We start from the raw sequence: 12342 nt of genomic DNA on the forward strand, positions 1-12342 counted from the left end.
ACACACACACACACATACCTGCAAACGCACGCACGCACACGTGCACACGTACATAGCCTTCCAGGAAGCAGGGGAAAGCAAAAAGGGTCTTTCTTAAGTCTTTGAATGGGCTCATGGGATTCCTGCACATCTGAAGTCATTTACAAATTGTGGCGTGTGTGTACACTTGTGCGTATGAAGTGCAGGCGTATGCAAGACATAATTTGCAGGTCCCAGTGCAGAATGAAAATGTGGTACCCATTGTTCAAAAAGTATTAAGAATTTCATGATGGCAACAGCGAAACATTAAACCAAGCGCAGGCCCCTTCTGAGCACAGTCTGAGTGTGACCGTACAGGCTGCACACCCAGGAAGGCGGATCCACTCACAAGAGTGGGTTGTATGTTTATACTGCAGGCACTTCTCTAATTAGAAGGCTCAGGGCTTTCGTTAGAATCTCAAAGGGGTCCATGACTCTCTAAAGGTTAAGAACCATTTGGTAGCAGAAGGCTGGTGTTAGAGGCCTGGGTTTGAGTCCCAGGCACATGGTTTAGCTGTGGGGCCTGGACCAAGTTCCTTAACCTCTCTGAGCTATTTTCTCATCTGTAAAATAAGGGTTATAATAAAGCCTGCCTCACAGGGTTAGTGTGACAATAGTAAAACTGAGCAGGACCCTGTGGGGCTCCTGGGCAAGGAAGCCTTTCGGGGTTCCCCATTCCTTGTTTGTAGGGAACAGATTCCAGCCTCCACGACCTTCCCTGAGTTCCAAAGGGCAGATTCTTGAATAGTTGCTAATCAGGGAAGGGAGGGGATGAAAAGACAGGGGAGGGGCAGCCAAGAAACAATAGCGCAGCCCTGGGGCAGGGCCCTGGCCTCAAGGGATATACACAATAATTATCTTCTGAGCTCTTTACAGAACTAAAACCCCCAACAATTGGAAGGTGTTAGCATTCTTTATTCCAGGAAAGACCAGGTTGAAGGAACCAGAGAAGCTCATCAAAAGATTACCTGAGACCAGATTAGAAGAGGGCAGGCCCTGCATACCCCCTAATCCTTATCAGCAACCCCACCCTTGAACAATTACTATAAAACTCGTCACCAAATCCTCCCGGGATGGGACACATAGTAGTCTTTGAGGGGCACAAGCCCACTGTGTCCCCCTTTGCCTGGCAAAACAATAAAGCTATTCTTTTCTATTTCACCCAAAACTCTGTCTCCGAGATTATTCGAGATTCGATTCAGCACCGGTGCACAGAGGCCGAGATTTCAGCATCAATAGGGGCCCTGAGATAAACAGCTTAGCACAGAGCCTGTCACATTAGCTCCCAGGAAGTAGTCGTTAATGAACTGAGTTCATTCTGTTTTGCTTGTTACATTTACATCCTTTTGCCAGCTTGATCACAGCAAGCTATGCCTTCCGTGGATGTCCTCAGCAGGCCCAGCACAGATCCTGGCAGGGGCTCTTGGGAACACGAGCTGGTGTTTCTGAAGACTGGCTTGGTGTCTTGGCTGGTCTCTCCCCCAGACCTTGCCCTGCTGGCTGACCTGACTGATTTGGTCTGCAATGCCTGGGCCACAAGGATATGTGACAGGTAGCAGCAACCTAGGGGGCCCTAGGGCTGGTGGATGATTTCTAGGTTGAGCTTGAGAGGACTGGGCCCCTCAAGAGGACCTCATAGCTTTTAAGTCCAGTGTCACACTTGACAGAGCCTCTCTCTAAACTGGGGCACCCAGGAGACGGTTCTTAGGAAACCTGGGGCCCAGTGGCCCTTGGCGGCCCGTATTTCCCCTCTGGTACCCACATGGTGGCTCCTCGGGGCCCTCTGTGCTGCTTCAGCAATTATCTCCACTGGGCCTGCCAGCATCACAGGGAGAAGAGCCACTGTGGCCCTGTCACCCCTTCCCTCCTTTCCTCCAGCCTGGTGCCACGGCCCACACCCCACCCCAACTCGTTTCAGGGTGGAGACTCCTAGAAGAGAGGAAAAGGGAGAATCGGGGCTGAGACCATCACACCACCCCCAGCGTGATCAGAGGGAAGTCTGCAGCCCCTCAGGGTCTCCATGGCCATATTTGTAACATGCAGGGGGAGCACCTTCATGTCTGCCCTGGGGAAGCCCTCACCCATACACCCAGGAAGGTGTTTCAATATGTACAATGTGTATCTTTGTACAGAAGGAAACTCAGGATGAGAAAACACAGGCTACCAGCCCCAGATAGCTGTAGTGCATGTCAAAGGAATGATTTCAGTGAGCCCACACTCTTGCATCTTCCTATACATAGAAAAGTACTAAACTCCTTAACTTGAGATATCTTGTTTTCTTTTATTAACAGTAATCTTTTGATGTTCCAACTACCTGGTCTTTTGCTGCGAAAACTCCTGGCTCCCCGCCTTGCCCCTTCTGAACAGTTTTCTCACGGTTATCTGAGATGCTGTCTCATGGGCTTGAAGTCCTCAGAAAATCTGCCAAATAAAACATAACTCTCGGCTTTTAGGTTGTGCGTTTTTTTTTTTCAGTCGACACAGTCATATTAGCAACGTTATCCAGCAGTTTTTAAAAGCTAAGTGGGATGACACAGAAAGGTGTCCAGGATGTATTTTTGAGAGAAAAATGAAAATTGCAAGATAATATATACAGTGTAAGTCATTTCTGTAAATATAAACTATACATTCTCTAAACATATCTATGCAGAGGGAAAGGTCTGGAAAGATGTATTTCAAGTTGATCATAGAGGCTGCCTCTGAGAAGGGAGGTGCTGAAGGGGTGGTCAAAAAGACCTAAAGTCCACCCTTCTGGAGCCCTTGCCACAGGTCCTGCAAGCGTGTCCCAGACCCTGCTGGGATGGAATTCCTAACCCCAGGGCCAAGGCCATGCTGCACTGCTGGCATCTTGGGTGGAAATTCTGATTGGCTCGTGAATAACCAGCCTCCCATCCACTGATAGCAAAATTGTTCCAAACATCATTTATTAACTCCCCACCAAGGGCCAGGCATCTCACCCTCCCACAACAGAGTGGGTATTAGAGTCAGGCAGGGACTGCCAAGAACAAGAACGGTGGCAGGTCTGAGACTTTTCCTCTGCTTGTAAGCCAGCAGTCAGCCTGCCAGTGCCATGAATGTTGGCAGACTTCTGGGACAGAGACAACAGACTTATTAGGTAAAACAGGTGACACAAGCTCCATGTTTGCCTTGGTTCCCTTTGCTCCCTTGTCTCACGGGCCAAGTGGGAGACGGGCGTGAGGAAACACGGTGCCCATAGGGGGTTTGTGTCTGGGCCGAGGAATCCTGAGATTAGGAAATCCCCAATCTTATAAAGTGGCTTCTAGCAAACCTGCCCAATCTTTGCCTTGGAGGGAGACATTGTTTTTATTCTCCAGGAAAGCAAACAAATCTGCCCTCTACCCAAGGGAGACACTACATCTGCCAAGGCTGTTTGCTAGACAAACACCCTTGAAAAGATAGTCCGGAGCAAAAGGTGTCACGGGACTCCAGAAATTCCAGAGGCCCTCTGGAGAACTGTCTCCAGAACTAACACTGGCAGCCTGAGATGAGGCACTGAGATGTTGAGTTCCTTCCCCAGGGTCACACAGCTAGGACACAGCAGAGCTGGGGTTACACCAGGTAATCTGACTCCAGCGCCCTTGCTTTTTCCTCCCTGCCTTCAAAATGGGCTGCTGGGCCAGCCTGGTAACCAAAGAAACACAGACGACACTGCTTCAGAGGGAAAATCCACTCTGAGTTCCCAACGACGACCTACAGAACTGCAGGAACAGAGCCTGTCTGTGGCTTTGGGACCAAGCACTGCCCACACGTTCCTGACCTGACTCCCCCGTGGGGATGAGAAAAGAAAATTCCTCTCCAGCTGCCCCTGGGTGATGTCAGAGAGGAGCTGGAAATAAGGAATGAGTTTCTGGAGACCGGATAAATGCTCTTTTCTTTTGCAGAAGGAAAATAATCTCACACCATTCCATATTGACTTAAACATGAAATTTATTTATGGAGTAGAAAGACTTGGTGTTGGCTTTCAGCGCCCAACCAGGAAATGGTCTGGGCTTGTTTTTGTCTCCTCCAGCACCATGTCCCCCGGTGACCTAATCTGATTTTTCAGACTTGAAGGCTGGATCCTGTTCCCTGGTTCTCAGGCCTCCCCTGACCCACCTTCTCGTCTCTGGAGCCATTCCTCCCTGCCTGGAGGAGGCGCAGAGAGGGGCCAAGTCTGTCATTGAGGTTCCTCTATTGCTTACTCTCCTCATCTGTAAAATGGGGACATACGTCTGCCTCACATCTCCCTCATCAATAAAAAGCAATTAATAGTAATAATAACAGTAATAGCAATAGTTTCTAATTTGGTGAGTTGCTGATACATGCATCTATGAGGTAATAGGATTCTTCTTTACAGATAGGGAGACTGGGATCAGGGATGCTGGCAAAATTGGCCACTGTCACACAGTCACCCTTAAAGAAATGTCCGCCTCCTGTCACTTTGCCCCTCTCGAACTCCTCCTTGCCACCGAGGAAGACACATCTCCAACATCTGCTCCTCTGAGCTCAGTCTGAAGTTGCACAAGGTTTATATACCCAGAGGCTTGGGCAGGGCTGAGGCTGGGATCTTGTCCTACAGAGAGCAAGTCCCCTTCCCCAGGAGCTGCTCTATATGAGGCCCTTTAACGTTGTTTAACCTCATGGCAGCCCTGAGAGAAAAAGCTTTATCTCCATTTGCAGGTGGGCAAACTGAGGTTCTGAGAGTATTACATGGCCAGACCATATGGCTGGTGGGGAGCAGGACAAAGGTCCCACTCTGTAGGCCTGGCTTCTTATCCCCACACCGCAAAGCCTCTGAACAAGCAGGTTGTGATATGGCCTCAGTTTCCCCTTCTGCAGCATAGGGACAAGACCCGGCTTCTCGCCATCTGAGATCCTGAGGGGTTTCTATGTTGCCTTCAGATGAACTCTGTGCTATTCATTTGGAAAGACACAGAGCGGATCCGTGACATGCCGAAAGTCACCCGGTGAGCCACAGCAGGGCCAGCCAAGGTCTGAGCCCTCTGCCTCAAAGCCAATGCTCAGTTCCCCACACCTCACTGGCCAGGCCTCTGCAGGGAGCGGGTAGGTGGGCTGAGGCCCTGTCTCAGGGAGGGAGCTGAGGAAGCAGTCCCAGGTAAATCCCAAACAAGCTCCCACGACAGGAAATTACAGGGTAAGGTGGTTAGTGGCGAGGCCTGGGTGGGGCTGGAGGACGGAAAAAGAGGGAAGAGCAGGCCTGATGCCCACACTTTCCTCCCCGGGTGTGGGGGCGGCTGGCAGCTGTGAGGACAGACACCTGCAGCCAGGTATATCTGGGGGCACCCACCTCAGGAAAATTCCACCAGCTGAGGCTGGCAGGCACGGGGTGGGGATGACCCAGGGGATGCCCCTCCCCACCTTCCCCGCAGGCAGGGTGATGAGCTATTGTCCTGCTAATTAAAAAATTTCGCTTGCCTTGCGGTTCCATAAGAATTAGGTCATTAGTCACTGCAGCTGCTAACCTTCAACACACCCAGGCGTTCAGGACGGAGATCAGGATGAGGCACTCTGTGCTCCAGGAAAACTGAGAGAACAGGCCTTCAGACAGGTAGGCATTTTCAGGCAAAATTTTTTATGAACCCGGATTCTTGCAACTTCCCATACTGTACTTAGAAAAGCACTAAAAGCACTAACTGAGGCCCTCGTGACCTGCCCCTCGTGACCAGCAGCAACTTCTACTGAGATATGTGCTTGGCTGCAAGCACCCGCTTCATCAAAATCACATCTATGGGGCTTCCCTGGTGGCGCAGTGGTTGAGAGTCCGCCTGCTGATGCAGGGGACGTGGGTTCATGCCCCAGTCCGGGAAGATCCCACATGCCATGGAGCAGCTGGGCCTGTGAGCCACGGTCACTGAGCCTGCGTGTCCGGAGCCTGTGCTCCGCAATGGGAGAGGCCACAACAGTGAGAGGCCCACACACCGCAGAAGGAAAAAAAAAAAAATCACATCTATGCTGACCTCCTGCTCTCCCTTTCAGAGCAGTTCCTCAGGGCTCTCTAAGAGGCTGTCTCCTGGCCTACAGTCCTCAGAAAGTTCCCCAATAAAACTGAAACTCGCAGCTCTCACGTTGTGCATACTTAGTTCTGCCTGGGACTCTTTCTGCCCCTCACCCGTCAGGTCTCAGTTTAAACTCTCCTTCTGCCTCCCTGACCTGCGTGAGTGGAGCAGCCCCCTCCTCAGGCCCACCTGCTGGGTGTTGGTGCCCAGTGACTGTTGGTTATCTGCTTTATTTCAGATTCATCGTCCTGGACCACCACCTGTGAGCCCCTCAGAGTCTCGGCCTTGCCTGGTTCTGCTTCACCGCTGCCGCCTAGCGCCCAGCGCCCAGCTCGGGCTGACGCGCAGCACGTGCTTGGTCCCTATGAACAGGGCCCAGGATGCGCCTGCCCATTTAATTGCATAACAGGAGGGTGAGGGACTTGTCCTATGGTTCCAAGAAGCAGCAGAGAAGCAAAGCAGAGGACCTCTAAGGGGAATTGGGGCCCAGGATTTAAGAGAGCCCATCTGAGGCTAGACACCTCTCCCCAGAGCCCTCAGAGCCGGGTGAACTGACCCCACCCCAGCAGTCCCCACCCTCGCTTAGTCATAGAGTGTGGAGGATGGTCCCTTGTGGGGAAAAAATTCTGGTGACAAATAGCTCTTTCCACCTGGCCCCATGGTGGGAAGGTGGCTCACCCTGTCACCACCCCCAGCCCAGTGTTGGGGGGACTCTCAGAATTCTGCATGGAAACTTGAGGGTTCCTGCAAGCACGGGGGGCTGCCATCTGGTGACCCAGAAGCATAGACGGGGTTCTCAGGAGAGTTTTCCCTGTGTCCCCAAGAGTTTGGGATACTGGAAAGCAGAGAAGTGGGTTTGTGAAGGCAGGAGCTGAAGGATGTATAAATTAGAGGTAGGGCCTTGTCCAACATGAAAATGCGGGGCCCTTGTTCCAAGCTTACTAAGCAAGGTTAACATCAACAGTGGTAAGTCATGTTGACCACACACTTTGATATGACGTGACGAGAAGGGCACTTTACTGCTGTGGGATCCCCCCACTCTCTGCGGGACCGCCTCCCCAGAGGCAACTATGGAGCAGGAATTGAGAAGAGGAAAGCCAGTGGCCAATACAAATTTGAAAAGACGCTCAGCCTCATGAGAGTTCAGGAAAATGCAAATTAAAGCCACACTGAAATCTTATTTTTCACCTGCGAATAGTCAAGAATTTCAAACATCAAACAGCAACAGCCAGGGACACTGAGGGTGCCTGGGACAGGCAGCTGTGCTCTCTGTGAACACGCTGCAACACCCTTTTGGAAAATAATCTGACATTTTCTTCTGAGACACAAAATACACTCACTTTAGCCCAGCAGCCCCCCAAACTGACAAGTTTCCTAGAGGAACAAAAGCACCCACCAAAAGGATTTATAAAAAGGAGTGGTTTTCTGATATAGTTTGAAATAGTGGGGGGGGGGGAACCCTAAGTATCTGAAGAGCCATTTCTCTACAAGAGAAATTATTGAATGAACATGGTAGATTCTTGCCATTGCATATTATGCATCTGTTGGAAAAAAAAAAGGATTAGGCACAGCTCCATTGTCTGAAGGGCTGTGCACATCCTGCTAAATTTAGAAAGCATGTTGCAGAGTTGGGACACTATGGGAACTGTAGGCGAGACGATTCAATGTGTAAAACTGTCCCACACATTACAGGACGTTCAGCATCCCTCATCCCCTCATGGTCATGCCAACTCTGCCCTCTCATTGTCAAAAAAAGAACAGCAGAAAAGCCTTAACATATTTCCAAATATTCCATGCTAAAAACCAGTGATGGTGAGGCCTGGGGTGAGGTTTTTGGTTTTGTTTTTAATGAACATTAGCAAGACCCTAGCTGTATAGAAGTTTCCTCCTGCTTGGCTGTTGCGGGAATGCGGAAGGGGGAGGGAGAAGATCCCTATGCCTGGTTCCATTTCTGTATGGATTCACCAGGCAACACAGGTCACTCTTGTAATTACCAAAATTACCAAGGAGAAAAACCTTTTAAAAGAAAAATAATGAAAGAATAACAAGAGCAAAAGTAAAATGGAAGGAAGGGAGGGAGGGAGGCTGCTCTAGAGACCAAAGCCCCCGCCCCCTAGCACTACATACACTACATATAGCCCCTGCCCCCGCCGGTGCAGCATCATCAGGGTGCGGACAGGGAACATTGCCGTCATCCTAGTTCTACAAGGACCAAGCCATTAGCCACTGCAGCTACCGCATTGGCGGCACACCCTGAGGGGAATTCAGGATGGAGAAAACCAGGAAACATTCTGTGCTTTGGATACTGGCCCTAGATAGTTAAGATGCATATCTAGGCAACCAATTCAATGAACCCAGATTCTTGCATCATCCCATGCATAGTAGAGAGCTAAAATAATTAACTGGAGATGTCTGTTCTTTGTGAACTTTTGACGTTCGACCACAGTTTTTTCCTGGCTCCTCCTTTATCTCTTTGGAGCAGTTCCTCAGAGCTAGCAGAGGCTGTCTCTCACGCTATAGTCCTCAGTAAGACCCCTGAATAAAACTGAATTTGTAACTTTCAGGTTGTGCATTCTTTCTCCAGTAGACAGGGGTGACCTGGTGGCAGCACCTGCCGGCCACCTCCCTGGCCACATAGCTCTGGCAACCTCCCTCGGGTCCAGCAGCCGTCCTCCGCTCGCCACAAAGGCCCCTTTCTCTGCTGGCTGTTTTCCTTGGGCCCTGCCCACCTCCATGGGCAGCCTCTGGCCACTGCTGGTGGCACCAGGACAGGTCCTTGCCCGCCGCTGAAGACTTGCTTTATGGACACCCAGGCCCTTGGAAGGCAGCTGTTTCCACCTTCCTGCCACATTCCCCCAACCCCAGCTCCAGGAGGGAACACGCCGCTCCCGTTCTTCGTCATCCCACGACATAAATCATTGCTCCCTGGGTAGGCAGCGAGGCCAGGTCCCCCACAGCCCACATCACAGGCTGCACCCCAAGGCCACAGCAGGGGGCAGTTCCAACTCGTGTATTTCTCATTTTTAAAACACCGTATGTATTTAAACGTGCCCTGTCTTGTTCCAAAAATATAAAACAGCCACAAGGACACACAAGATGCAACCAGCATAAACTAAGACCAGAAGATGCTCATAATAATCTTGTGACAGAGATTTTTGGTATAGTTTAAAACATGAAAACCTTAGAAGCCACTTAACGTCCAACCATAGGAGACTAGTTAAATAAATTACAATAGAGCTGCACAATTGAATATTATGCAGTCATAAAAATTGAATTTATAGCTAGATAACCTAACTTATTTATAAATAGTTTATTTATAGAACCTAATGCTAAATTTGTAAGTCTATATGCCTCATGAGCTTCTTGAAATGACTGTGGCTCCCAGGAAATTAAAAGCCACTACCCTATAGAGGGGCATGTAATGCCATGACTAGATATTTATGTTGTATATAAAATGTATGCGTTACAAAGTCCCCCGCTATCTAGCCTGAGGGTGCAGGACAACTTTGATGTGGGGCTGAGGGGTCTGCCAGTACAAATGGTCTATCCATTTGGGGACAGACCCAAAGGGGAATGGCTTGCAGCCCCTCTACTGGCCCCATTCAGGAAAGGAGTCGACTCATTCCATCACAGAGGGGTAGGGTGAGATGGGGTCAGAAACTCTCTCTGTTCACGTCTTAGGAGGACAGTCAGCGACACATCCCAAAGAGTCAGCCACTAATGGTGGACTTTCTGGCACAAGCAGCAGAATGTTTGCAGGTGACTGAAATCAGAGCACACAGAAATCTATTCACTCCACCCAAGGCTAGGAGGTTCTTACTACCTATCCCCAGGAGAAAATCCCCAGAACACATTTTAGATTGCTCTGTTTATCTATTGCTGAGCAACAAATCAGCCTAAAACTTAGTGGCCCAAAGCAACAACAACCGTTTTATTATCTCTCATGGTTACTGTGGGCCAGGAAATCAAGGATGGGCTCAGTTGGGTAGCTCTGGCTCAGGATCTCATGAGGTTGTAGTCAGATGGAGGCTGGTGTTGGAACAGCACGGGACTGAGCTGGCTGGGGGATGACCAAGCACCTCTCTCTCTCTTCATGTAGTCTCAGAGCCTTTCCATGTGACTGCTTCATGTGTGATAGCTGGGCTTCCTAACAGCACAGTGGTTATCACACAGAGCCATCACCAATATCCCAGGTGGGCAGGACAACCTGAGGCAGATGGAAGCCCTATGACCTTTGATCCCTGTATATTTGCCATCGACACCGTTAGTCTATCTATCTTCTATCTACACAAAAGTCAGCCATTTCATGCCTCAGCTGACCCACACACACTTTGAGCTGTGATGGCACAGGGGTACTGTCAGCCAAGAAATGGACTTGGGCAGGGGCCATCTTTTTCTGAGTTTTAGACAATTATTTGAATATACTTTTGAGTTTTACCCATGATGTTTGATCATGGGTAAATGATCAAAACAGAAAACAGAAAAGTGAACTCGTTGATGGAAATGATGAAAAAGATACGGGCTCCAACCCCAGGCCAGTTAAGGCTGAGATGGAGTCAAGAGGGGCTCCACTGGCCTGAGTTGGACGGTGATCAATCTTGAGCGAGTTGGCTATGAGTTCTCTTATGAAGAAAAAGAACAAAAGCAAAGGAACAAAATAGAAGAATGTATACTACTAAAGTATTTTGGATGAAATGACACAGTGTCTGGGATTTGCTTTGATATGCTCCAACAAACAAACAAAAAGTACAAGGTGGGGGCAAGATTGGTCATGAGTTGCTAATTGTTGAAGCATGGAGGTTCATTATTCCATTCCTTCCATTTTTGTGAATGTTTATCATTTCCGTAATAAAAAATAAATATAAATTTATATTACATATTAAAAATACAACATTAAGCATCACATCTAAAAGCTAAACTGTGATTAGGTGTAATTAAACTCCTGGAAATGTCCCCTCCCAACTACTGTACACTAATGATTTTTGTTTTATTTTTGGCCACAGCATGCGGGATCTTAGTTCCTGGACTAGGGATTGAACCCGCGCCCTCTGCAGTGGTAGCACAGAGTCTTAACCCCTGGACTGCCAGGGAAGTCCTGATTTTTCACAAGGATTATCAGGGTCATATTTATATAGAAGTCAGTAACCATCTGTACTGATGTACTTAATTCCATTGCGCAAACTGCAGAATCTTCCTTGCAAGAGAAGGGTATCATATATGTGCAACCACAACAAAAGTAATCTCAATCCCTGAATTCAGAGCTCTTGAAGCAATGACGGAGCGTTAATTAACAGAGATAGCAGGTGTTGGCAGCGGGAGCAGGAATATCCTGTATGGTTTGAATTTCCTTTTGCTGTGTGTATGTGTCCATTTTTAAAGCTTACTTGATTTATTTAGAATAAGAAAAAGCTGTTGAATAGGTACTATTGGCTGTTCCTTTCTTTTTCCTATGGTATTATCTTTACTACTTTTGAACTCATTTTGTCTGCCAAGGGAGTAGGTATCACTAGCAAACAAGAGATAACAGGCATCGGGCTTCCCTGGTGGCGCAGTGGTTAAGAATCCGCCTGCCACGGGTTTGAGCCCTGGTCCGGGAAGATCTCACATGCTGCGGAGCAGCTAAGCCCGTGCGCCACAACTACTGAACCTGAGCTCTAGAGCCCGTGAGCCACAACTACTGAAGCCCACGAGCCACAACTACTGAAGCCCGCGCGCCTAAAGCCCGTGCTCCACAACAAGAGAAGCCACCACAATGAGAAGCCTGTGCACCACAACAAAGAGTAGCCCCTGCTCTCAGCAACTAGAGGAAAACCCACGTGCAGCAGCGAAGACCCAACACAGCCAAAAATTAAATAAATGAATAAAATAAAATAAATTTAAAAAAAAGAGATAACAGGCATCAAAGATAAAGAGAGAATGATGCAAAAGTTTTAAATGGAATAAACTCTGGTCATCAGCTTAATCCCACTTCTCTACTTTGCCCCCACTCACCACCTCTGACTTGAAAAAAACCGGTTGTTCCATTTCAGCCCTAGGACGGCTCCCAGGCCTGCCCAATGCAATGACCAGCGCGCCATCTGGTGGCTTCTGGAAGAAGTGCATAGGCCGTGTTCTTTTCTGAGCTCACGAGCAAAGCTGTAGTTTCTACTGGGGGTCATAAACTGATGCTCCACAGGGCAAACCTGACATACAGATGTACTGTCTATAAATGTACAGCTGTATGGATCGCAATGCTTTTACAGGTTTTTAATATGTTGCCAACATTAAAAAAATCCAGATGTGGGACTTCCCTGGTGGTCCAGCGGTA

The sequence above is a fragment of the Orcinus orca genome, chromosome 14, assembly GCF_937001465.1.
Source record: "Orcinus orca chromosome 14, mOrcOrc1.1, whole genome shotgun sequence".
Lineage (NCBI taxonomy): Eukaryota > Metazoa > Chordata > Mammalia > Artiodactyla > Delphinidae > Orcinus > Orcinus orca.